Source organism: Aethina tumida, chromosome 1, assembly GCF_024364675.1.
Source record: "Aethina tumida isolate Nest 87 chromosome 1, icAetTumi1.1, whole genome shotgun sequence".
Lineage (NCBI taxonomy): Eukaryota > Metazoa > Arthropoda > Insecta > Coleoptera > Nitidulidae > Aethina > Aethina tumida.
The window spans coordinates 15310600-15337351 of record NC_065435.1 but is presented as its reverse complement, the minus strand read 5'-3'; the positions used below and the strand labels follow the sequence as shown (position 1 = coordinate 15337351).

Sequence of the window (26752 nt, the reverse complement as noted above, 5' to 3'; positions counted from 1 at the left end):
GAAAAATCACAAACTTGGCAGTTTTACTAGTCCAGCACATACAAAACATTGGTCCTTCGAGCAGAAACTATTACACATACAAAACAGTATTATTAAAAGAGAATATTTAATAGATGGATTTGGTATTTCCAGAATTATGTGCCTTATATTCCTAACATATTACTACATTAATTTCACCAGTACACACTGACGATGTGTAATTTTAAAAATATATATATTTACGTTGCTTTAATTTATGTTAAAAATTTGGTTTAGTTTTATTTTTATAAATATTTCATGTATTTGACATACACTGATTTTAATCGTATTTATTTATACGCCAATAAATCTCATTAATTAATTTCAATTGAATATGTACATAATTATAAAATGATGTAATTTATTAATAAGCAAAATAACACAATTTTAGGTAATTGACCGTTGAATTGAAGTTCAACTGGCAGCTAAAGAGATATTTTAAAGGTAAATTATTGATATTATATTTCTTCTCCATTCATATTTTTGAAGAAACAAACACTATGTTTTTTCTCTCTACTATTTATTGGAACAGATAAAATAATTTTTAAAATTTCTCTTTGATTTATTTAAAAAAAAAAACAAGGTTTCACTATTAATATTTTCATTGGATTTAATTTATGTTAAGTTTAAACAATTTTAAAGACAATAATGTAAAAAGTTCAAAACTCCCCAAAAATTTCTATTTCTATAAATAAAGATAGTTTAAGATGCATTTGTGACTTTATCATATATTCTTAAAGTTTCCTCTTGTGTTACTTAAAGAAATAAACTTACACCATGTTTTTTCTTACTTGCAATATATATTTTTTGAATTTTTATTGGATTTAACTTATAAACGTGTCAAAAATCAATAATTTAAAAAAAATTATATATAAGATAACTTAAAGTAAAAAGTTCAAAACTCCCCAAAAAAATCTGTTTCTGGAAAACTGTATTTTTTAGGAATAATTAGAGTTTACTGGATAAATAAAGATAGTTTAAGATATATTTGTGATTTTGTCATACATTTTTAAAGCTTCTTCTTGTTTGACTTAAAGAAACAAACTTTCACCATGTTTTTTCTTTAGACTTTACTGGAAAAATAAATATAGCTTAAGATACACTTGTGACTTTATCATATATTTTTTAAGTTTCTTATTAATTTACTTAAAGAAACAAATTTACACCATGTCTTTTCTTAGTTACAATATATATTTTTTGAATAACTTTAATATTTTCATTGGATTTAACTTAAATCGTGTTAAAAGTTAATAATTTAAAAAAAAAATATAAAGATGAAATTTCAAAAGTCCAAAATTACCCAAAAATATCTATTTCTGGAAAATTGTATTTTTTGTAAGAAAAATTAGGGTTTCCTGAAAAAAAGATAGTTTAAGATACATTTGTCACTTTTAGCATGTTTAAATAGATATTTTTTGAAAATTTTTGATTAAAACCATTATTTTTTTATTAACAATTGTTAGTTCTTGATAACTCAATAATTTATTGAAAAATCCATTAAAAATCAATCACGTAATTGCATATGCAATATAATAATATTAATGTCACATCAGAATCCACCTAGTGAGTTTTACCGCTGCAATTTGCAAATTTGTAATTATATTTTAATTATATTCATCACATAAAAACGTCATATATTTCGTGTTATTGGTTCGTGTAGCGAAATTGGCGTATTCAATCTGATAAAATTAATTAATTCTCTGTTTTTCGAACTTCACTCAGAAATACTGTTTATTTTTATATGTAAAATCGGTATGTATTTTTAAATATATATTATAAATACAAAATTTAATACGGATTCAAAATAATTAACCCGACTAGTAAAATTATTTCTAATGATTCGAACGTTTCCGTGCATCGAAAAGTAACTGACCAACAACACATATGGTGTTGGCTTTTTAGCCGTATTACCGTTGATATTGTTGCGTGTTCGAACTATGGCCAAGTTAAATAAGTACTAATCCATCAAAGTCAAATGAAATCTCAACATTGAAATTAAACAATTTTCCTTGTTCTTAGAATGAACAGGGAAATTTTAGTTAGCGTGCGATGTTCGCCAAGACTGAACCTTGAAGGGAACGAAATTATAAATCTAATATGTTTTTTTTTTTACCGTTGTACTCAAGTAAATTAATTATACCTATTTGATCGTTTACTGATTGCTTCACCGTGTAACGTTTAGTTGCATGATTCAAATCAGACAACTACAATCAATTAATAATATAAATAGTTATTTTACATTGTGGCTTAGAAGTACTGCGTTGCGCAGAATTTGAATAAATTATTGGTTTTAAACACATTTCTGCACACTGTAAGTTTTAAAGAATTTAATATCAAAAAGGGTCTTAAATTGTTTTAATTATTCCACATTTTTCTTACAAAAATATAAATTAAAACCAATTAAAACACTGAAGTTATTCATAAGATCTATATTTCAACTAACAAAAAATATTGTTTAAAATAGTTTTAATTGAATTTAACTCAATAATAAAAATATCAAAATTACAAAAAAGTCTATATTTTCTAAGAAAAATTATAATTAATTGAGTAATTAGACCTAATTTTGGACACTTTTTTGATGTATTTAAATGTTTTTAAGTTTTTCTTTCGTTTTATTTAAATAATTTACAGTATTTTAATTATTTAAATAATTATTAAATATTTAATTAACTTGGAAATATATTAGAAGTCAAAGAATAATTTAAAACAAAAGGAACAAAACACGTTTTAATGAAAAATTAGAATTAATTGGAAAAATAGAAACAATTAACACAGTTTATTCGATGAGTATAATTAAAATATAGTTATACATTTGCAAATTGCCGTGGTGAAACTCACTAGATGGATTTTGATGAGACGTTAATATTATTATAACGCACGCTAAATTATGTGACTGATTTTTAATAGACTTATCAATTCAATATTCCATATTGAGATTATTCACCTCAAAAATATTATTTTTTTTTTGTCTGAAATCACTATTATATTGTTTACATAAGTTTTTCATTCAATGTGTTAATTAAATAGAAAGTATTGTTTTAAGGGAACCCAAACATTAAATAACTGGCCATAAAAACATTGGAAGACTGTTTTATCAAACGAGTAACTGATATATAAACAAAATAACAGGCTCAATTTCACCAAAAATGTCGCTTGACCAATTATCCCCTTTATCCAGTCAAATGTTAAACGTGGAAACAAAATATTGATGGTGGAAGAACAAAGAACACGTTTATTACCAGTAAATGTGATCTAGAAATTGTGTTTTTGGATTCAGCCCTATTAAGAGATAACAGAAATAAGAAAATAATAAAATGGGTTACATAAAACTTATTAATCAGGGTTCAGTAGAGATGGCAGATAGCAGTTCACAACGTTCTCTACAGCAGCGAGGGAAGATGTAATTATAAGTCTTTAAAGACGGACAAGGGAAGATTAATTAAAACAATTTGAAATATTATCCTAAATAAACATAACATATTTTCTCTGAATTAAAAATTCACTGAAAATAATCCATTTGTACATGTATGTAACTATGTGAAAGTCTGTCTAAGCAAAGTAAAAATGATAAATTAAATAATTTAAACATCAGTTGAAAATATATCGTAAAACAGCGAACATACGTATTATGTAACGTGATACTGAAAATCTGTAATTAGTTTCCATATCTTGCTATCACGATATAAAAATAATAACAGTAATAATACATTAATTGAAATACTCTTTTAGGTTGAATAAATTTGATATTTGAAATTTAACAGTGACTTTCAAATTTACTAATTTACATCCCTAATTATCCTATTGCAATTAACTAATCAAAATAAATTTGGCACGTTATAATTTTGCATCATATTTTACATAGCGTTTTCGTTTATGGTAAATAAACCTCACTGTAATACAAATCGATTTTCATAAAATGTGTTTGTGTTTCATTGATAAATTTTAAATGCTAAAGTGGGATTTAGTTTTGTAATTTTACTGCAGTGATTTTTGATTAATTCCTTCAGAAGTTTACTTGACTGAAATGCACTAATTGTTAAGTCTGAAATTGCTGAACATTTGTTCAAACAAAAAATACTAAGATAGGTCGAGATTTATACGTAAGAATATTTTTATTGGTAAAATGTTTTATAATTAAGCAGTTCTAATTAAATATTTGTACTTTAACGAAACAACGTAGATTTTCTTTACTCATAATTGTAGTTGTATAATATTTAGTTTTGATTTATTCACTTGGTTATATACTTAAAAATATAAGAAAAACATTTAATATTTTATTTGTATAAAAACAACATAAATAAATGATAATTTTTATATTTTATTGATTTATATTAATATTTAATAGTCAAATAAGTTATTTTAAATAAAAAAAATTATAGTTTTATCTAAATTTTGTGAATGTGAATTAACATAGTAAATTAAATTTTTAAATAGTTTTGATTAAATATAAAAAAATGTTTTGTTCATAACTGACAAGAATAAAGCTTTGTTTAAGTAGTTGTATAATATGTAGATAATTTTTATTTATCTTTGATGTTGTGCTTAAAAATATGAGACATAATACATTAAATTCATTAAATAGTTTTGATTAATAAAATAAATATTATAAATAATAATAATAAATAATTTTTTTTTTTGGTTTGTTTATAACTGACAAAATTAAAGCTTTGTTTAAGCAGTTGTATAATATGTAGATAATCTCTTGATGTTGTGCTTAAAAATATAAAACAAATATTTATTTAGACAATTTAAAAAATTATTCAATAATATTTTATTTGTATAAATACACCATAAATAAATGGCAATTTTTATATTTTGTTGATCTTTATTAATATTTAATATTAAAATAAGTTATTTTAAAGAAAAAATGTATAATTTTATCTCAATTTTATGAATGTAAACTACAATATTAAAAAAATAAATTAATAATGGCAAAATGTTTTAAAAAATAGAATATTATTTAACATACTAAATTAAATTCATTAAATAATTTTAATTAAATATTTGTACGTTAATAAAATAATATATAATGTTTTATTTATGTAAATATTTGCATGAATAAATGGTAATTTTTATATTTTATTGATTTATATTAATATTTAATAATCAAGTAAGTTATTTTAAACAAAAAAATATAGTTGTGTCTTAATTTTGTGAATGTGAACAAAAATATCAAAAAATTAAATTAGTAGTGCCTAATTATTAAAAAAATATTTATTAACATAAATAAATTCATTTAATAGTTTTAATTAAATATTTGTACGTTAATAAAATAATATAAAAATTTGTTTCTGAAGGCTTTGATTAAATATTTGTATGTATATAATTTTTAATTATTCTCTGGATTTTATGCTTAAAAATATAAGATAAATATTTATTTAGACAATTTTTGAAATTTTTCTTAAAAAATTCAGTAATTGTATAAATACACCATAAATAATTTTACTGATTTATATTAATAGTTAATAGTAAAATAAGTTATTTTAAATAAAAAATGTGTAATTTTATTTCAATTTTATGAATGTGAATAAAAACATCAAAAAATTAAATTAATAACGGCAAAATATTTAAAATAATAGAACATTAATTAGCATACTAAATTAAATTCATTAAATAGTTTTAATTAAACGCGTGCACGTTAATAAAACAGTATAAAAAATTTCTTTGTTCATAATTGACAAAAATAAAGTTCCGTTTAATTAGTTCTATAATATTTATTTAATTTTTATTTACTTCCTTGATTTTATACTTAAAATATAAAATGTAATTTAGTGTGTTGAAAATATAATGATCCAAAATGCATTTAAGATATTAGATATTTTCAATTTCATATCTCGTGCGTAAATTACAACATGAAAGTGATTTGAAGATGTCTAACTAGAATTAGGTATGGGAACCCTCTGCGGAGGCGGAAAACAAATCATTAATCATAATTTTATCTACACTATCACTTTGCATTAGTGAAAGGTAGGTGTTCCCATTTTAGTCGTCTATCTAGTATTTGATAGGAGATAAAAAAAATACAATATTGAAATATTACCATGCGCTGTTTGCTTAATCTTCCTCGGGAAAAATTATTAAATATAAAGCAGCTGCTCGGCTTAAATTTTATTCGTATTTACTGAAACTTCAGAATATCTCATAAAAGTCTGCGTTCTTAAATTTATAGTTTCTAACTAGATGAAATCGTGAAATTTATGACTTTCAAATGAATTAATGCCTTCTGAGATATAAATTTTTTGAAATGCCGGATTATTTCTCGGTCAATAAGTTTACGTTCCATTTATTACATTAGAATACCCAGAGGAACAAAAAAAAAATGAAAATAGTTAAGCATTATTAATTGTCTCAGCGTTTAAAGATTATTTCGTTCTGGCAACGAGTTATGCGACAACACAAGAAAGAACACAAGAAACTGTGAGCGAGCCATAATTTAAGTCTGCTACGTCTGGTGTAGAAAATTTAATGAAGTCGGTGGGCAAATGAAAAAGTCTGTTGGAAATAGCGTCATTTGTCCAATAATATTTAATACGGCGTAATAAAATATCGGTATTTTTGGAAGTATAAAGCAGAAGTAACAGCGGGAAAGTGAAACAAGGCGACGTACGAAGGGTAGGGAAGGAGTGAACTAAAGCGAAAGGCATTGCTTTAAATTCAATTATTTGATTTTTTAAACGGAGCTTTATGTCCTTAGCCAGATGTGCACGGAACGAGTGAACGAGTGCGGGTGAGTGGCTGGAGCAAAACGCTCGAACAGACGCTACAGACGGTTACGGGGCCCCCGGGTGAGTGCGACGAGGCATCGGTGCATTTTCGCAAGGGGCCCCCCCAAAAACGAACGGTTCAGTAATTGCTACGAGCTATTAGCAACACCAGTTCCATAATTATTAAACAATTCTCGAGGAGTCGAAAGCGAAATCACGGCGACTGTGCGCGACTAACAGCGAACGGAGACAACCGGTAACTAAGCTCCAGAACACTCCTTTACTAATTATTCGATTGCTGGTTTCATATTTGCCTAACGAGCTAATTAAGTTATCCTTTAAATCCGTATAGACGTTCCTCAAAACGACCCGACTACGCGGTCCATTTTTACGGATATATCCGACCCACTTTGTTGTGGCAACTTCTGCACGACTTCAGTTAAGCTTTCTAAATCACATTTTTGGATTAATTATCCTACTTTTTATATATTTTTTAATTCAATTCTAGACGTGACGTACACATTTTATTTTTTTTTATTTTAATCATTTTCTACCTTCAAAATGCTAATGGTGGTCTTAACTTACCTTAGTATACAAGTTGACAATTACGGAGATACAGGACACATTTTATTTTCAGTCGCATTTTATTATAGCCATTAAATTTTGAAAGGCTTCTATACAAATAATTACATTATTTTTGGTCTCTGAAAACAGTGATAATTTCAAAAATGACTTCCGATTTTATCAATCAATCAGTTCTATAGTTTTTAGGATACACTCTAATTGAATTTAGTTTTGAAGAAATCAGTTTTAGAATTTAGTTTTGATTCTCGAAGTTAAACTTGAAAGTTCATACCTAAAATTAACAGCCAATTATCCAGATATTCTTGAAATTACCCTTTTGTGAGAGCTTTTGTTTTGTGTAGATTTTTAACGTATTAAAACACAAGCAGATGTAGCTGTTTAAATCACCTAAATGATTTTTTTACATATATAGAATACATTTTGAAAGGAAGAAGAAAAACTACTTATTACTTTGTGCTTGACCAACATATTGTGGACTTAATTAGGGATGCCAGGATATATTTTGGGACATGAAACCACCACAATTGTTGAAATACTTGTCTCATAAATATCAAAGGTATTCATAAGAACAATAGACACAAATGGATATATAATAATGTAAATTCAGTGGCTTACCTTTTTCTGAAGAAATATTTTTTACTCCGTCCTTCATCAATGTTCTTATGCTGCCCGAATATCGTACAGAAATTCTAGACGTGACGTACACATTTTATTTTTTTTTTTAATCATTTACTATCTTCAAAATACTAAAGGTGGTCTTAACTACCTTAGTATACAAGTTGACAATTACGAAGATACAGGACACATTTTATTTTCAGTCGCATTTTATTATAGCCATTAAATTTTGAAAGGCTTCTATACAAATAATTACATTATTTTTGGTCTCTGAAAACAGTGATAATTTCAAAAATGACTTCCGATTTTATCAATCAATCAGTTCTATAGTTTTTAGGATACACTCTAATTGAATTTAGTTTTGAAGAAATCAGTTTTAGAATTTAGTTTTGATTCTCGAAGTTAAACTTGAAAGTTCATACCTAAAATTAACAGCCAATTATCCAGATATTCTTGAAATTACCCTTTTGTGAGAGCTTTTGTTTTGTGTAGATTTTTAACGTATTAAAACACAAGCAGATGTAGCTGTTTAAATCACCTAAATGATTTTTTTACATATATAGAATACATTTTGAAAGGAAGAAGAAAAACTACTTATTACTTTGTGCTTGACCAACATATTGTGGACTTAATTAGGGTTGCCAGGATATATTTTGGGACATGAAACCACCACAATTGTTGAAATACTTGTCTCATAAATATCAAAGGTATTCATAAGAACAATAGACACAAATGGATATATAATAATGTAAATTCAGTGGCTTACCTTTTTCTGAAGAAATATTTTTTACTCCGTCCTTCATCAATGTTCTTATGCTGCCCGAATATCGTACAGAAATTCTAGACGTGACGTACACATTTTATTTTTTTTTTTTTAATCATTTACTATCTTCAAAATGCTAAAGGTGGTCTTAACTACCTTAGTATACAAGTTGACAATTACGAAGATACAGGACACATTTTATTTTCAGTCGCATTTTATTATAGCCATTAAATTTTGAAAGGCTTCTATACAAATAATTACATTATTTTTGGTCTCTGAAAACAGTGATAATTTCAAAAATGACTTCCGATTTTATCAATCAATCAGTTCTATAGTTTTTAGGATACACTCTAATTGAATTTAGTTTTGAAGAAATCAGTTTTAGAATTTAGTTTTGATTCTCGAAGTTAAACTTGAAAGTTCATACCTAAAATTAACAGCCAATTATCCAGATATTCTTGAAATTACCCTTTTGTGAGAGCTTTTGTTTTGTGTAGATTTTTAACGTATTAAAACACAAGCAGATGTAGCTGTTTAAATCACCTAAATGATTTTTTTACATATATAGAATACATTTTGGAAGGAAGAAGAAAAACTACTTATTACTTTGTGCTTGACCAACATATTGTGAACTTAATTAGGGATGCCAGGATATATTTTGGGACTTGAAACCACCACAATTGTTGAAATACTTGTCTCATAAATATCAAAGGTATTCATAAGAACAATAGACACAAATGGATATATAATAATGTAAATTCAGTGGCTTACCTTTTTCTGAAGAAATATTTTTTACTCCGTCCTTCATCAATGTTCTTATGCTGCCCGAATATCGTACAGAAATTCTAGACGTGACTTACATATATTTTAACTTTTTTTATTTTAATCATTAACTACCTTCAAAATGATCAGTAGAGAATTCTACCACAAATGCTCCAGGTGCTCTTATCTTACCTTAGTATAAAAGTTGACAATTACGAAAATACAGGGCAACTTTATTTTCAATGGTATTTTATCATAGTCATTGTATGTTGAAAGGCTTCTATACAAATAATTACACAAAGTGATTTTTTTTGTAGTGAATACACTTTGAAAGGAAGAAGAAAATCTACATCTTACTTTGTGCAAAGTGCTTTTTTTGGTGTCTGAAAACAAAGAACTGATTCAGGATATTTTTTATTGTGGTAATTCCAAAAATGCCTTCAGATTTTGTCTTCATGTGTCAGCTTTATAATTTTTAGGACACACTTTAATTGAATTTAGTTCCGAAGAAATCAAGACATTCTTAGTTGTAAAAGTTAAAATTTCACACCTAAAATTAAAAGCCAATTAGCCAGATATTCTTAAATTACCCAAGACACCTCTTCCTTACCTGTATTATTGAGCTTTTGTCTTTACTCACAAAAGCTCAATAAGGTTTTATTTTAGATTTTTGACGTATTAAAACACAAACAAATGTAGCTGTGTATTTCACCTAAACGACATTTTTTATACATGTAGTGAATACACTTTAAAAGGAAGAAGAAAATCTACTTCTAGTTTCGGTAAAGTGCTTGACCAACATGATGTGCATATCTTGGGCTGTGAAACGACCACAATGGTTGAAATCTTTGTCTCATAAATATCAAAGGTATTCATAGGAACAATAGACACAAATGGACAAATAATAATTTAAATTCAGTAGCTAATCTTTTTCTGAAAAAGTACTCGCTCCATTCTTCTTCATCAATGTTCTTGTGGTGCCCGAAGATGGTACAGAAATATCAACCACAGGTGAAGAGCAACAATCTCAAAAACTAGATCTGGTACTGGAAATTTAATGACTTTCTTTAATTCTGTATCCTAAAAGCTATCCAGGAACACTTGGAAAATGATTGGCACTGGTTGTGCCCCTTAAAAAAAATAAAACACAACTCGTATTATTAATTGCTAAAGCCAAACAGATATTGACACTGTATTAACTTAAAATGGAGCCTGGTATTCTAGTTTTTTTTTTAATTACATTTTTTTATAAACTGAGTATTAAAGCTTTGCTTAAACATTACTGTTTAAGCAGTATTTATCTAATTAATTACAGTTTAAATAAGGCAAAACAAATGTTGACTAAACATTGTTTAATAATTCAATAATTACAATTTATACAAGCTATTATTTTATTATATTAAACAAAAAATAATTACGTTCTTATTTGTTAGATACTTTTTTTCAAATTAATTGAAATAAATACGTATTAAAGTTTCACAAATTGAATATTAAATTAATTCGAATAAAAAGGAAAAACAGATATAACTAAAAATTTAATCAAGTTCTTTTAATTTGTCGTATATTTTTAATACTGTAAACAGAATGAATTTAACGTTACTATTAATAAAACCCATTAATACTAAGTACAGAAAAAGATGTAATTATGAAGTTTTAATATATTGACGTAGCAATTGAAGCAGAAGTTTATTACTGAACTATTAATAATTTATAATATGATATTTTTATCGGTAAAATATCGATTTAAAAATTATTGGAGTACATTCTTAATTTACCTTCGTATTTCAATTTTTAATATTACTTACAAATTAAATATTATAGTGTTAAAAAATATCTAATAACATTTCTTAAAAAATTAAGTTTGTTAATGAACAGTTTGAATATGATTTGTTGCACCACTACTACTAAAATAAATTAATTAATACTTGTTTAAGGACTGAAAACAAAGTAATTACAGAAGTTTTAACATATTGACAAAATAATTGAATCAGAAATTAATAAATAAACTATTGCATAGTATATTAAAAGGTTGGGTTTACATTACCATATATGAATATTAATAAACTAAATAAAACACAATTATTAAAAAACATTACTTTTAACAACTTTTTTATTACACAAAAAATAACATATTTAAACATTTGTTGATGTTTTTATCAATAATTTGTCAATTTTAAAATTAATTGAAGTTTTTAATTAATTCTTTACTACTAAAATAGGCCTACTATTTAATTAATTACTAATAAAAAACTGTGAATTACTCTTAATATTTAACGTTTTTTTGTTTGTCTTATATTTATAACAATTTGAATATAATTTGCTTTACCAGTATTATTAAAATAAATCCACTAATACTTTTTAATAACAGAAAACGTTGTAATTACAAAAGTTTTAATATATTGACGTAGTAGTTGAAGCAGAAGTTGATAACTGAACTATTTGGTACTATAACAAAACTGGGTTTATGTTACATTAATATATTTTTGATTAATATAATGTTATAATTATGTTAAATTTTTCTTTTTATAATACTATTGTCATTGTGACGATTATGCTATCGATCGTGCTTTATTATCGTAACAAGCTTCAACATAATATAGCAAAACAAATATTGGCAAAACATTGTTCAAAGTTTACCAACATTTCACAATTTTAATTGGTGCAAATTAATATTTTATTCATCTTGATTAGGATGCGAAATAAAACATGGTTAAATATACACCAAACTTAATATCAATGCTTTTATCATTAGTTTGATTAAATTTTAGATAAGCTGGTGATTTGTTTAAAATGTTTTTATATAACATATGCAAATTATAAAGCTGCAGCAATTTGCTTAATAACTTTGCTAGTCAGTGAAATGTAGATACAAATGAACTGTAATTAAAAAATCTCGCGACTATTTATCAGAATGATTAACGATGTGTTACTGAAATAAAAACTTTATCAACTTTTCCACTCCTCGTTGAAATTTAAAGTTCGGTCGAATTAATTGCGAAATTATTGTTAAATTATGAACAACCGTTGCTAATAAGCTTAGAGCTAAGAAGTGTCGTAATCTATATAAAATACTTTAGGGGCCGAGAGAATAGACCAGAAAAACTGCAGCAAAAAGCACCTATTATTAGAATATTTTAAAGTAATTTAAAATTTTTAAGGGTATATTATTTAAGGATGAATGCAAATTTTCATCAAATTAAGAAAGAAATGAAGTGAATTTACGTTGGATAATTTACAGAATGTCACAGCTGAAATGTTTTAATTAAATTTAGAAGAATTTTAATGACAAATAAAATTATACAGTATCCCAAAGAAACCCTAAAAGGGTTATTTAAAGTACATAATGTTTTCACAAAACGTTACCCTATTATTCACATCAACCTCTAGTTGTAATTTAGTCCGGCAAAACTGCATGGACATTATAAAACAGCTCACTTATTCTGGCCGTAAAGAATTTATCTAAAGGGGGGAGACTTTTATCATTTAATTAAAAACTATCATAACTATCAACAACTCTATACAGGGTGTACCAAATTGGTTGATTTTGACAGTTATGAGAGTTTTCAGGTTAAACCCGCATTTTAATATCACGTGACCGTTTCTGAATTATCTACGAAAACGACAAGTGGCAGATTTCGAAAATTAAAACCAAAAAATTAATAAAATTATTAATTTTATTTAATATAATTTTAAAAATACAGCTTAAAAAATTAAAAAAACAATTTAATAAATTAAAATTAAAAAAATTAAAAATGATCAATTAAATTTTAAAAATTCATCTTAAAAAATTAAAAATAAACAATTAAACAAAAAAAAATAAAATTATTAATTTAATTTCATAAAATTTTATAAACTAAGCTTAAAAAATAATCAATTAAGTTAAAAGAAATAATAAAATTATTCACTTAATTTTATAAAATTTAATAAATTATGTTTAAAAATATAAAAATATCCAATTAAATTAAATGAATAATAGAATTGTTAATCAAATTTTATTAAATTTACTAAATTAAGTTTATAAAATTGAAAAAAAAAACAAAATGAACTAACTAAAAATAATCAATTAAATTAAAAAATTAAAATTATTAATTTAATTTCATAAAATAAGTTTAAAAAATATAAAAAGTCAATCCAACAACAAAACTGCATTTTGAAATCACGTGACCGTTATTTATGAAAACGACAAATAGCAGATTTCGCAAAATTGAAACCAAAAAATTAAAAATAATCAGTTAAATAAAAAAATAGTGAAAATATTAATTTAATTTTATAAATTAATGAATTATGTTTAAAAAATCAAAAATAACTAACTCAATTAAATAAATAGTAAAATCAATAATTTAATTTCATAAAATTTTATAAATTAAGCTTAAAAAATTAAAAATAATAAAATTCATTTAAGTTTAATAAATTTAAAACATTATTCTTAAAAAAAAAACTAAAAATAACCAATTAAATTAAAATCAATTAAATTTTAAAAATTCAGTTTAAAAATTTAAAAATAATCAATTAAATTAAAAAATAATAATAATAAAATTATTAATTATAAGTCAAGCTTAAAAATTAAAAGAATAAAATTATATTTTAATAATATAAAATTTAATAAAGTAATCTTAATATCTATATAGAAACAAATAAATGTATAATTATTGATTTAATTCTATAAAAATTAAAAATGACGTTTTTGAAGTTCATAAAATTTTAAAAATTATTTTAAAAAATTGAAAAAGTTTAATTAAATTTAAGAAATAAAGTTATAAAATAAATAAAAGCCCGTAGGAAGTTTTTGCAATTTGTGAAAAAATTAAAAATAAAAATCTTTGGAAACTACCAAAAGTCATGTTTTGTATATTTCAGACTCACAGGACACTTTTTTCTGGTCTGGAAATAATAATTGTGGTCAAAATCATATAATTCTATAAAGCGTGTTGTATAAACTGTTCTTAAAAAACAACGGCATTGTTTAGTGTTAGTAAATCGTTATAAAGCTAATTTTAAACGCGAAGAAATTCACAGAAACATTCCCTAAGAATCTTATTTCGTAATTCCCAGAGAGCATAATATCAAGTTGTTAAATGTCTGGGATGCATTTAGTCAACAATCTAGTCAGATATATACTATAAATAACTTTAAAACAATGATATTTCTGTTCTGGCTTCAAATTTATTTGTTTTGTTATATCATTTCAGATTCAAGTCAGAGTCAAACGCTGAGGCGTCAAGACTACACTCAAATTCCTGTAAGTATTCCGGTTATTTATATACTTAAGCTCCACCAAACGGCTCTGCCTATTGATTTCATCCATAATAATTCAAAATTCATTACAACCCTTCATAAATATGCATACGCCGTATTAAAGGTCGTCAAAGACCACTACTGTGTTGTATTATGATAGATAACATCTAATAAATGTTAAGACATTAACTCACCGCGATTGCCATTGTATTTTAATTTTATCAACCGTGCCGTGTAGGCATAAAAATAATTCTTTAGATATTTATCTACAGGACTAAAGAATTATTTTACTTCTATTTTTCATATTCACTGTTTTTTATAGTTTCAAAATTAATATTTAAAAACATAACATAACTTTGAGATTAAGGGGTTGTTTTGGTTAGGTGTTCGATTATCGAAATTGCCTCTCCCTTTCGTGAGACCATAAAAAATGCGAATCAGAGAAACACATTCATAACTGACATACGTAAACAAAAGGCTAACAGGAAAAATAAGGGGGGAAAACATCCGAGTAAAATGTATTGGAAAATCAAAAGTGGTTTCGATAGTGAAACTTTGATTTATCCACATGTTTATGTTCACTTTCAAAACATTAAATAAAAAGTTAAAATGAAAGATACACATCCCCAGTTTTCTCATTGTTTTGTTCTCGCGGAAATCTGTCAGTGTAATCGATCCAATATTTCATCCCTCCTACCTTACTTACAATTACATTCAATCTGGAGTTTTTCACTTGTAGTTGTATATTTGTTTGGTGATCGAATAACTTTAGTGAATAATAAAAATGACAAGGCGTTAAGGGTAATTATTATTGCCTTCTCCAGCCATTCCTGAATTCCAGACACATACGAATTTCATTACGTCTTTCTTCCTTTATGCTATCTTAGCCTCTGTAAATTCACCCCCCAATAGATGGATCCTGTTTATCCAAAACGGAAATTAGCCAATTGAGGGAGGATGGTAGTTTTATCAAACTGAAAAAACACTTTTCAACACAAAACTGGCTAAGTGTGAATAAATTCCTAATAACTATTATCGACGTAAAGAAAACTCGTAGTTCGGAGCAGTTGGTGAGGTTTTTAAATAGCATAGAAAGCTAAATGAAATTTGTTTTTGTGTTCGATTCAGTGTGCAATTTATCACGTTGAGAAACGTAACATATGTTGGAAAAGATCAGGTTACATAGAAAAACCAATTCTTGATTTGGCATCATATAAGAATTATATTGCACGTTAGGTTCGCCTTAAAAAATTCGATAAAAAGGCAATTCTGCTTCATCCCTCTATATATAAATTAGATGGAACGATATAGGAGCATGTATAAGCAGTTGGCGTTTCTCGAAAAAAAAAACCTCCAGAAAAAATTGAAATATTTGGATGGAATCATTAGACTGCGACCCGAAGATAAAACGGGGCCAAATCGATTTTTGATTTTTTGCTCAACGGCCAAATAAAATACCTAATTGAAAGGACTTATTAGTTCTACTAACAAAAGCCTATGGACAATGGAGGTATTTATTCTATTATAACTGCCTGCACTGGATGCAATTTATTGGATCCGGCTTTTTAATCAAGGAAAATAACTTTGTGTATCCTTCTTGTTGACCAAATTATTGTTCCGTATGTGTCCTTAATTTAGAAAACAATTTTATTTTAAACTGCAGTGAACCAAAAGAGTAAAATTTAATATTAAATTAATCGTTAGAAATTCAATAAATAAAAACATTAAATGTTAACAAATAAAAACAACCTTTACATATTTTTTATACTAAACATAATTTTAAAATAAAATTTAACAGAAAATGTTATTTTAAATGTTTTATTGCTTATGAAAAAATTGGTTAAATGTGGAATTATTTAAATGAAAGAGTTTTTAAATAAAATTAAAATTAATTTTAATAGTTTCAATTTTAATACTATATAATTAAAATTCATATCAAATATAATATTTGTTAAATTAGACCATTTTTGTTTTACATTTAATAGGATTTGAGTTTTAGCAGAACTTATATAAATGCTGAAAAATAAATATTAATAATAACGTTATGCAAGGTACAAATAGGATATATGTATTACGTACTAAAAAAAAATGTTTTAATTAAGTTTTAAAAGTATACTATATAAATATTTTCCAATATATATATATATATATATATATATATATATATATATATATATATATATCTGATTTATAATTTGAATTGTAGGTAATAAACTAATATAAAAATTCCCTGAATATCATCAGAAAATGAAAAATTGTTTTCAAAAAGAATACTGTAAATACACTATATGTTTTTATTGATTTGAATGATAATTTTTTTTATTGTAATTCAATTAGTCAATAAAAATACAATCGGAAATTCATTGAATTTATTTAAAATTTAAAGCAAAATGTATATAAATAAAAAAAATTGATTCTAATTTAAAAAAAGTCCTAACTATTTCTATCTTAAATAAAAAAAATGATATATTCATAAGTAAATCAATTAGCCAATAAAAAATATAAACAGAAAATGAATTGTTTAAAAAAAAAATACTGTATATTAATATAATATATTCACAATATATTCTTATTGATTTGAATAATAATTTAAATTTTAGGCAAAATATATATAAGAAATCATTGAATTTAATTAATATCCAAAGTAAAATATTGATAAAAAATAAATTGATTCTGATTCAAAAAAGTAATAACTGTATTTCTTATTTTAAATAAAAAATAATGATGAATATAATATATGAATATAGTAGTACAGAAATATAGTATGTTGTAAACCAATTAGTCAATAAAAAATATAATCAGGAAACATTGAATTGTTCTAAAAATGGATAGGTAAAAATAGTGATAAAAAATAAATTGATTCTAATTCAAAAAAGTAATAACTGTTTTACTCTTTTTAAATAAAAAATAGTGAATATTCATAGTCAGTCTAAAAAGAATAATTTAAAATGGAGACAAAATAAATATAAGAATTCATTGAATTTATTAAAAATTTAAAGCAAAATATTGATAAAAAATAAATTAATTTTAATTAAAAAAGTAATAACAGTTCTTTTTATTAAAAAAAATTGTGATTTGAATACAAAAGTACATTTAAAACCTTTTCATTTTTTATTAATAATTTTTATTAATAATAATTATAATATTTAAGAGATTTTTTATAAAATTAAAAGCAATAAAAAACAAATTATTAATATTTAGAATGTTTAAATAAAACGAAATAAATATAAAGTCAATTTAGGTTAAAATCTAAGTATACTAAAAATGAAGTGAAAGGTCAAAATATATATTTATATATATTATGATTATATATATATATATATATATATATATATATATATATATATATATATATATATATGTATATTATTAAAAAAGAAACATTTTGCAGGTATATAAAATATATTTTTATTAAAGTGAATGTAGCAACATTTTTTTTAAATACTACGATATACATTTTGCAGTAGTTCTCATGTGGTAAAAGTTAGCATACTTAAAGCATAAATTGCTTGAAATGCGAATAAAAAACGTCAAAGCAAGAAGGATTTTACATACGCCTTAACCTCGCATAACCTGATTGGTTCAGACAAGGCTATTTCATTGTGATATTTTTATGCATTTGTTGGTTTTATAAAATTGAAATTTCATCTGACATTTCCATAGATCGAACGTATATATGTATTTGTTGAGCCGGATATTTGTTTTAAAAAAATATCCTTGACGTATTGTTTGAAATCGCAAAGGATCAGGAAATGTTTACAGTAAAGAGGATACGTTAATATTTACAATGTCAAATAACAATATTCAAATTTTCATTTTGACGATAAAAGTAAAGTAGTTCCGATATCTTGTCCGTGGATATTTTCTTAGAGTCGAATGAAATAGATTCTCCCCAGTTTCCCCGGCGCGGGTATGGTGCATTGAGGTTTTCTGCATTTCACAGATAAGGTCTACATAAAAACCTATTTACTCCACTTTTACTTAGATTGCAACCGTCTAACGGAATGAATGGACTGAAAGGGGATGGAAAAAATCGCCAGCAATAAAATTAAATTAAATATTCGTCAAAGCATTAACGACTGCCGAACAATTCTCCTTGTAAACGGAATAACTAAGTACTTACAAATGATTTTTTCTTGGCAGTATATTTTTTAATTTCCCAAATATCTGAGGAACTCTTAAATATTCCGTATATTACAAGGAATTTTATAAAACGCTGTCCGCCATAAGAAAGTTATAAAGTCTTAATAAAAAGATAATTCATTTTTTTCACGAGGGCGCAATAAAAAGAGTCTCGGTTGTATTATATCTTCCTCTTGCTCTTAATTGACTGTTTTAATAGTTGCAATTATAAAACATTGATTGTCTATGTTTTCCTTTGTTCCATAAGAAAATTTTCAACAATTATCTTTTAATGTAGTCGCTTCTCTTTTTTCTTTGGCTACTTAAGCACACTATTATTAAAGTAATTAAAAACAACAACAACATTTCAATACTTACTTTTAATGGTTTTAATCGCGTAGCTGTGCTGAAACTAATCGGGCAAACGTATACTAACTTACATAGAAAATAGATCATGTATATTCACTCATCAGATTTCATTGAATTTTTATGCAGTTTGCAGTAAAAAAGAGCAGTAAGTAAATTATTATATATTCAGACAAAAATATACAACTTTTCGATCAGTATAATTATATTAATTATGTTTTTATATATTAATACATTAAACTGAAACCAAATATGATATATTTATTTCTTATATTTTTAAAATAAAAATATAAAAAATAGTACCAAATATTAAAAAAAATGGAAACCTATTTAGTGTGACTTGAATGAAATAGATTTGATTTAATTAATTTCAGTTGATTATTACTGAAATAAACTGAAAAACTTCTTCTAGATCACAAAATTATAAACATTTTTTATATAATAATATATAAAACTGAACCAAAAAAGTTATTAATTAAATTAAAAATAAAAAAATGTAACAAATATTAAAAAATGTATTATTATACACAAATTTAAAAAAAATAATCCTTGGAAACTTATTTAGTGGGACTTATTTTAAGCAATTTCAGTTGATTATTACTGAAATAAACTGAAAAACTTATTAGATCACAAAGTTATAAATAGTTTTTATATAATAATATATAAAAATTAACCAAAAAAGTGATCAATTGATTAAAAAATTAAATATTAGAAATTTTTATATTATTATGCATAAACTTTAAAAAATAATCTTTGGAAACTTATTTAATGTGGTTTGAATGACACATAACAAATAACCAATTTCAGTTGATTATTACAGAAATAAACCCAAAAACTTATTAGATCACCAAGTTTAGTTAGTTTTTATATAATAATAAATAAAACTGAACTAAAAAAATGATGAATTAATTTAAAAATATAAAAAATAATAAAAAATTTTTATGTTATTAAGCATACATTTTAAAAAATAATTTTGGAAACTTTACTTTAATGTGGCTTAAATGAGATAGATTTGTTACAATCAATTTCAGTTGATAATTACTGAAATAAACTGAAAACCTTATGAGATTGCACAATTATAAATATTTTTTATATAAAAATACATAAAACTGAACCAAAAAAGTTATCAATTAATTAAAAAATATAAAAAATAGTAACAAATATTAAAAATTTTTATACTAAGTATAAACTTAATACGTATAACCAATTTCAGTTAATTATTACTGAAATAAACTGAAAAACTTATTCGATTACAAAGTTATAAATATTTTTTATAAAACTGAATCAAAAAAGTGACCAATTAATTTAAAAATATAAAAAATAGAATCAAATATTAAAAAATGTAATCTTATGCACAAATTTAAAGAAAAAATAATTTTTGGAAACTTATTTAGTGTGACTTGAATGAGATAGATTTGATTTAATCAATTTCAGTTGATAATTACTGAAATAATCTGAAAAACTTATTAGATCACAAAGTTATAAATATTTTTTGTATAATAATCTATAAAACTGAATCAAAAATATTAAAAAATCGTTCAATTAAAAATAAATTAATTATAAAAAATTTAAGAAGGACTGAATTTCGTCTCCTTTCGAGCCTCCTACCAACGATATCCTACACGTGTTCAATAGGTGATAAATCCGGAGATCTTGCTAACCACAGTAATAAATTTATATCAAAATGTTGGCAACACTTCAAAGTAACCTTGGCAACAAGAGATAAGGACATTATCCTGTTGGAAAACTGGATTCGAGGGGTTCTAAGATAAGACAGAATTTCCTGAATATATTGGCTTGGTAAAAAGTGTTCTTTCTTCTATTAACCATTGGTTGTCACAAAGACAAGACATTCACGATCTTCTTCAAACCAGACTCGAACAGTGCTCCGATTGGCAATTTCCACAATGCCTCATTTAAGTCAATATTGACGTTTGAAGGGAACGAAGCATTCCTTAAAACTGAATACTGATAAAAAAAATGTACAAAAAAAAGTATTCCATCCCCTGGATGACTGGATGTATTTTCTGTGCCGTTGAGTATATTGCACCCTCATTTTAACTATTCGTAAGTTAACTTGTAAAATTTGAATAGATTAAGGAATTTTCATCCTAGAATAAAACAACACGCAAAGTTTTGCGCATAAATAGAAAATTCGATGTTAGGTTATGTGGATAGATGGGGAATATGTACACAGTGATGTTACATAATGCAATATTAGAGTAATGGATGAGTTTGGCGGTGTAAGTTTATGGCATATTTGCATTGGTGAGTGTGTAGTAAAATGGTGTAGACTGAATCGATTAATTGGTTGGCTAATATTCTCGACGGTGTTGTGATGTCGAGAGCAAAGTCTTCTAAATATATGCAAATGACAAGAGGCACTTAGTAAGCGTACTATGTTAATTTGTTGGTGTTATTACGGATAAGATTCTAGAAACATGGTATTTGATTGTCCCTCGGAGGAAAATATCAGATAAAGTCCAACCAATTCGACACGGAGACAAGACACAACCCAAAAATTCATCTCAGTGTAGCAGCTTCCGCATATAATAAAAGCATTACACTCCCCAAATTTTATTCCGTCTTATGTTTACGGCGTCGCGTACATCAGATTGTTTCAGCGAAGACGAAATCGACTTGTTCGAGTTTTATGCATACTAATTACAAGTCGTTTATAATTTATTCATTTCTTGTGCTTTTATAAATGTACGACGGACTGACTCGCCTTCCAATTATTACGGATTAAACTAAAGAGGCCTCCTACATGAAATAATTACAAACGGGCACGAAAACTCAGTGTCAACACTTGTTCATGTTCTGAACAAAATCATAAATTTCCAACTAATTATTACTTAAGGTGTAAGCTTGCAGATATGAACTTTCGCGATATTAGTCTTGAAAAATGTTAAAATAAGAAACTTTAAAATGTACAAAACACGCAGATTTTATTTATAAATTACTATGCTTTCCACATTTAATGAGGGCTTTAATTTATACTGTTATTCTTTCTGAAGCTTGTTTATTGTCTTGTTTTCAAAGTCATGGAAAATTGAGTTGATTTTAATTTCCAACATAATTTAAATCGAGGTAATTAATATGGCAACTTTTTTTATTTTTTAATTTTAATAGGGGATTTCTTTTAAATAAATGAAAAAATAGAAGTGTCACACTGTGTATATTAAACTTGAATATTTAATTGTGACACTTAATTTTCTTATTAAAATTTATTATTGTACATTTTTTTTATTACATTATTTTATTTAAATTAAAATTAATATTAAATTGAATTTAATTATTTTTAAAAATAAATTGTGCCAACTAATTTTAAAAATATTTTTTGTATATTTACAGTTTTATTGTATCCTGTACTTTTATTAAATTTAATAATAAACGAATATATAATTTTAATATGGAACTTTATTGTCATATTAAATATTTGTATAAATAATATTGATTTTAAAAATTTATCTATAATTTATTATAAAATGAGTTATTTATGTAATTAATATCTACTTTTAAAAGTCATTATTCTATTTTTTTTTAATTATATTATTTTATTTAATCTAAAGTTAATATTAAATTGAATTTGATTATGTTCAATAGTAAATTTTACCAAGTAATTTTAAAAATATATTTTTATATTTACTCTTTAGTTTTATCCTTCATTTTAATTAAATTTAATAATAAATTTGTTTATTTAATTTTAATATTTATATAACTATTGTTATAATAAATATTTACTTAAATAATATACAATTTTAAAAATTATTATTGTAATTTTATTATAAAATTAATTATTTTATATTTTTTTACTATATTATTTTATTTAAAGGAAAGTTAATATTAAATTGAATTTAATTATTTTTGAATAGTAAATTTTGACAACTATTTTTAAAAATATTTTTATATATTCGCTGTTTTAATTTATCCTTTAATTTAATTTAATAAAATTAAATAATAAACTTGTTATTTTAAATATTTACATAAATAATATAGAAGTTTAAAAATATTTTTGTAATTTTGTTATAAAATTAATTATTTTTGTAATTAATAACTAATTCTAAAATTTATTATTATTATTTATTAACTTAATATTAAATTGAATTTAATAATTTTTAATGGTAAATTTTGCGAACTATTTTTAAAATTATTATTATAATATTTGTTTTATATTTACTGTTTAGTTTTATCCTTCATTTTTATTAAATTTAATAATAAACGAATATTTAATTTTAAAAATTATTATAATTTTATTATAAAATTAATTATTTATGTAATTAAAAATCATTATTCTACTTTTTTTAATTATATTATTTTATTTAAATTAAAGTTAATATTAAATTGAATTTAACTATTTGTAATAATAAATTTTACTAACTAATTTTAAAAATATGTCTTTTTATATTTATTATTTTGTTTTATCCTTTATTTTAATTAAATTTAATAATAAACGAATATTTTATATTTTAAAAATTGTTATAATTTTATTATAAAATTAATTATTTATGTAATTAATATCTTCTTTTAAAAGTCATTATTCTGTTTTTTTTAATTATATTATTTTATATAAACTTATATAGTTAATATTAAATTGAATTTAATTATTTTCAATAGTAATAATTAAACTAAAGTTAATATTAAATTGAATTTAACTATTTTCAATAGTAATAATTAAACTAAAGTTAATATTAAATTGAATTTAACTGTTTTTAATAGTTAATTTTACCAACTAATTTTAAAAATATGTTTTTTTTATATTGATTGTTTTGTTTTACCTTTTATTTTAATTAAATTTAATAATAAATTAATTACATAAATAATTTTATTATAAAATTAATTATGTAATTAATATCTACTTCTAAACGTCATTATTCAATTTTTTTAACTATATTATTTTATTTAAACTAAAGTTAATATTAAATTGAATTTAATTATTTTCAATAGTAAATTTTACCAACAAATTTTAAAATATATATATTTTTTTATTTTAAAATATATATTTTTTTTATTTACTCTTTAGTTTTATCCTTTATTTCAATTAAATTTATTGTTATATTAAATATTTACATAAATAATATAAAACTTTAAAAGTTATTATTGTGATTTTATTATAAAATTAATTATTTTATATTTTTTTATTATATTATTTTATTTAAACTAAAATTAATTTCAAATTGAATTTAATTATTTTTAATATTAAATATAATCAACTAATTTCTAAATATTTTTTCACATTTTGTTTATATTCTTATTATTATTTTTGAGAAATCTGATGTAATCCTATTTTTTTCATTTTTTAAATGTTTTCTTCAGGTTTAGGTTATTGTTGAGATGTATTAAATTAGATGTAAATAAAAAGATCTTAAATCGCTTAGATGAGCCACACTGTATAACAGGCACACAATTTGACAAAGATGTTAATAAAAACAATTCTTTAAACATCCCCCATTTAGATGGCCAATAAAATATTATTTGTATGATATAATAAAAAGTGTATAAATAAGTGAATAAAATATTAGAAAATATTTTTTATTGATGAAACATGCAACACCAAGTTAGTATACTGCTAAATAAAAAAAATACGATATCATGAACAACGTGCCTGAGTTGCAGATTAAAGAAGGTGTTTTTGGCATTTTTAGTTAAAAAATAAATGGCTGTATTACTTTCAGAGAATTTTAAAATTATAACGCAGAACTTTTAAAAGACTCCTCGTGAAAGGGATGCTCCACGCTGAAATATATATATATATATATAGCGCACATGTTCTCCGGGACTAAATGAGTTTAAAAAAAAATCGTCGAAAACTTCGTGCGCGACGGTTTACACGAGATTTGCACGTATACCGCCCGAAACGACTTTCGATATGACGGTTTTTGCGTACGTTATCAATTACGAAAATAATTCGTATTGATTATTCAAATCGGAAATGTAGCTTAATGAATATGACAAAATCAGTTGTCCCGATACGGAATTCTTGTCGGATTGATTTATAGACTTAAATTGACACGTAACATGTTGTAACCTCAATTTGTTACAGTGGTAATTTATGGCTTTCAAACAAACCGTTTTGGAGTAGTTAACTTCAGTTTAAATATGCACAATTGGGGAAAAGAGCACTGCTCCAAATACGGGGAAAATATTGTTTAAATATTTGACGAACTTCAGATTGTAAAGGTGTTTTCTGTTTGCTTGGGATCAAAGAAACGGTAACCTTTTCGCTCTTCAGCCAAATAAGATTTAAGCTTTATAAAAGGGTCATTATACTTTATAATTTATTGGATCCGACTAGAGATCTTTCCGCAATAAAACAAATTTAATGAAATACACGTTTATAATTTACTGCCAAATTGTATTTTACAAATTTCATTTATACAAAATGCAACGCAATTTTTTCATCAACAATATTTAAAATTATTTTCCTTCAAGAAAAATATTACGTTTGTGTTTGTGACATTTTAAAAGATTATTGTATTACAAACTATATCGAATTATGTTGAAAATATGGAAGCCAAGCAATCTAAGGATGTATAAGCAGCATAGCTAATGTTGTATTTCCATAATGTCAACTCAAATTGAGATATGACTAAAAATAACATTTTAGCATTTACTCCATAAATTAAATAACTACATTTTATATCACAACAATTTTATTAAATTAATTAATTCTAAGGCTATAGAATAGTTAAGAAAAACATATTATTAGTAATAACTGAAAATATTTTTAAGTTTATATAGTAATAAAGTTAGGAGACCTAATACCACTGATTTATAAAATCAATGTTTTTAATTTATTAACTAAAACAGGATTTAAATATTTGATTATTTATTTTCAGGCATTCTTTTTTTATTAAAATCTCTGTTAAACATTGAAAAAATAAAAAACTTGTGAAAATTTTAAATAATTGGTTGAACATCAGGTAACTACTTTGTTATTGGAATTAATTAATTTTGTTCAATTAAGAAAAATTTCAAAACAACTAATAGAAATATAAATATTCTATTATTAGGGGTTATCTGGGTTCCATTTCAGCCCCCCTGAAGTAATAGATGTAGTATATTTATTTTCAAGGAATTACATCATTAAAATTAATTAAATATTTTTATTATTAAGAAATATTAAAAATAATAAAATTTATTTACCTAATTATTTGAATGAATTGTCTTGTTATAAATAGAGTCTTTTTGTTTTTTATTTGTACAATTCGAATAAGTAACTTCAGCATTATTAAAATTAAGTTTAAGAATTTTAAAGAATCCAGTAAGATTTAAATTAATTACAAACAGTTTATATTCATCGAATTATTTTATATACATTAATTTGAATTTTAAACAATGAGATTCATTAATTTATAATGTAACATTATATAATTATATGTCTTGTCTTTTTATTTATCTTTGATAATTATATAAAAAAGTACGTGGGACTATTCTAAATCGATTGGAAAGTCTTTGATCCTACTGAATTTTGAGAGAGGCATCATGAATGACAGAGACAGTAAAAGATTCCCACTACGAAGCAATTTGCAGAGTTGTCTCTGTCTCTGTCATGCATGACATCTCTCTTAAAATTCAGTCA

At 23.9% G+C, this 26752-nt stretch overlaps 1 protein-coding gene across 1 annotated transcript in view; it reads left to right on the top strand.

Moving 5' to 3' along the window:
- Positions 1–26752, top strand: part of LOC109605288 (chondroadherin) — a 183612-nt gene that overhangs the window by 57939 nt on the left and 98921 nt on the right. Inside the window, exon 2 of the mRNA XM_020021892.2 lies at positions 14637–14686. The gene's annotated coding sequence lies outside the window, so the exon portion shown is untranslated. The remainder of the gene's footprint in view (positions 1–14636; positions 14687–26752) is intronic.